At 40.3% G+C, this 2,921-nt stretch overlaps 1 pseudogene; it reads left to right on the forward strand.

Annotated features, from left to right (window-relative positions):
* The first annotated feature begins 1,607 nt into the window (after positions 1–1,607).
* Positions 1,608–2,465, forward strand: LOC123255425 (annotated as a pseudogene).
* Positions 2,466–2,921: the final 456 nt, after the last annotated feature.

A 2,921-nucleotide genomic window follows, 5' to 3' on the forward strand; every position in this document is an offset into this window, starting at 1 on the left:
GTCTATGACACCAGGGTGGAGGCCTGTCCAGAGAACACACCCTTGGATTCTGGCAACAACAACAGCAGCAGCTTTAGGGGCTCTTAGCCCAGAGACAGTAAAGGAGTTGGACAACTTCTCAGACTTAGATTTCAGGGGATCCACTGCTGTCACTGAATGACAACTATATTGCCCATACACTGTTCCAGGGCTGAGAGTAGCACTGGTGGTCAGTCACAAGGGAGCAGAAGCCCTAGTTGCAGTTTTCAACCTAGTGTTGTGGCTGCAGGGGATCAAGGGACCTTCTTGGGTAAAGATCATAGCACAGGCCAGGAGAACACTGATGCCCCTTTCCCAGAATCATATAACCTAGAAAAAAAAACCCAAATTTACAGATCCTCCAGAACTTGCTATGAAAAAACAAAGCCCAGAAAAGGCTGAAGTATGTGACAATGTCTCCCCATTCCTAGGCGAGCAGAGCTCAACTTTAATATAAAGTTCAAAGTCAAGAATAGGATGGAAAAATGAGCAAGAAACAACAGCAAAAGAATTTGACCATAAAAGGCTACTACTTTGGCAGAGAAAACCAAGCCACAAATTCAGAAAAAAACAATGTGAAAACAGGTATAAAAGAAAGCCTCAAAGAAAATCCTTCTTGAACCCAAACCCAATAAGAATTCATGGAAGAATTGAAGAAAAAGATAAGAGTGGTAGAGGAAAACTGAGAAAAGAAATGAGAGTGATGCAAAAAAATTATGAAAAGAGAATTGATAGTTTGGTAAAAGGAACACAAAAAAGAAGAAAATAATAACTTAGAAAACAGAACTGACCAAATTGAAGAGATGGCACAAAAATTCACTGAAGAAAAGAAGTTCTTAAAAAAAATTGGCCAGTGGAAAAGAAGTACAACAGCTCAATAAAGAAAATAATTTGTGAAAAATTAGAATCGGGCAAGTGGAAACTAATGACTACATGAGACATCATGAAACAATAAAACAAGGTCAAAAGAATTTTAAAAATAGAAGAAAATGTGAAATATCTCACTGGAAAAACAACTGACCTAAAAATAGATTTAGGAGAGATAATTGAATAATTATTGGACTACCTGAAAGCCATGATGAAAGAAAAAGCCTAGACATTATGAAAGGGTAAAATAGAAGTATAAAAACTCCACCAATCACTTCTTGAAAGAGATCCAAAAATGTAAACTCCCAGGAATATTATAACAAATTTCAGAGCTCCTAGGTCAAAACAATTAGAAAGAAATAATTCAAATATTGTAGAGTCACTGTTAAGATCATGCAAGATTTATCAGCTCCTACTTTAAATGAATGCAGGACTTGGAATATGATATTACAGAAGGCAATGGAGCTAAGATTACAACCAAGAATAATCTATCCAGCAAAATTGAGTATAATCCATCAAGGAAAAAAGTGGATATTGAATGAAATAGAAGGCTTCTAAGCATTCCTAATGAAAAGGTCAGAGTTGAATAGAAAATTTGACATTCAAATTGAAGAATCAAGAAAAACGTAAAGAGCTCCTCCCTGGCGGCGGCAGCGGCGGGGAGCCCCCTGGCCCGGGCCTGGCCATGCCTCCGCCTCCCGGGCCAGGCTGCGCGGGCCCCGATGGCCCGGGAGGCCGCCGAGCTGGAGCAGCAGCGGCGCCAGGAGCAGAAGCGGAGGCGGCGGGACAGAAGTGGCGGTGGCGGGACACACAGCAGTGGCAGCAGCTGCAGCACCTCGAGTCCTTGAAGATGAGACTAAGCCAGAAGACTGTATCCCAGATGTACCAGGCAATGAACATGCCAGAGAATTTCTGGCTCACGCGCCAACTAAGGGACTTTGGATGCCCCTGGGGAAAGAAGTCAAGGTTATGCAATGCTGGCGCTGTAAACGGTATGGACATAGAACGGGTGACAAAGAATGCCCATTCTTTATCAAAGGCAATCAGAAATTAGAACAATTCAGAGTTGCACATGAAGATCCCATGTATGACATCATAAGAGAGAATAAGCGGCATGAAAAAGACGTGAGGATTCAGCAGTTAAAGAAGCTACTAGAAGATTCTACCTCAGATGAAGATGGCAGTAGTTCCAGCTCCTCAGAATGTAAGGAGAAGCATAAGAGAAAGAAGAAGAAAGAGAAACATAAGAAAAGGAAAAAGGAGAAGAAAAAGAGAAAGAAAAAGAAAAAAATGCACAAATCTAAATCAAATGAGAGTTCAGACTCTGACTAAAAAGTCATTTCCTTTGAATCCACTTTGTCACTCCAGAATCATAGCTGAATGTCAGAGGTAAAGAAGTAGCCACAAAAAGGCCTCAGTTGACAGAGAAAAAGGAACCAAAAAAACGTGCATAGTTAGCATCCCCCCGTGGCATTTTGCCCTCCTGCCAACAGTGATGAATTCACCGTGATGTTGTTTCTTACATGCCACTGCTGGATTCTCATCATCATCCTCCCTGTGTACTATAGTTTGTGATTCGTTTTGAAGAAAAATCAAGCAAAAGATACAAAAATGTTCTATGTGTTTCCAAGAGAGATTAGATTCCCCTGGAAGGGCAGAGGGTGAGTGGGGAGGGTGGTAGGATGACTTGAGGAGTTGAGATCTTCAGCAGTTACAAGTGCGTTCTATGGGTGATAAATAATAAAACTCCATTATTTCTGACTTAAAAGTGAGTATCCTTGCTGCAGACTTGCAAAATCTATTGGTGGAAGAGTGGGAAAGGAGGCAGCTATACAAAATATCTCATCTCCATGGAAATCATTTTGTTGTAGAATCTGGCATTCCACAAAGTAATCCAGTAAGATTTTAAAAAAAAAAATATTTTTTGGTCAGCAGAAAATCCTTCCTTTCCTTCCCAGTATAATCTATTCCCCAATCCAGAACAACAACAAAAGAAAACCCAATAAAAATGTGAACTCAAAAAAAAAAAAAAAAAA

This window comes from Gracilinanus agilis, unplaced genomic scaffold (assembly GCF_016433145.1).
Source record: "Gracilinanus agilis isolate LMUSP501 unplaced genomic scaffold, AgileGrace unplaced_scaffold46219, whole genome shotgun sequence".
NCBI classification, from domain to species: Eukaryota; Metazoa; Chordata; class Mammalia; order Didelphimorphia; family Didelphidae; genus Gracilinanus; species Gracilinanus agilis.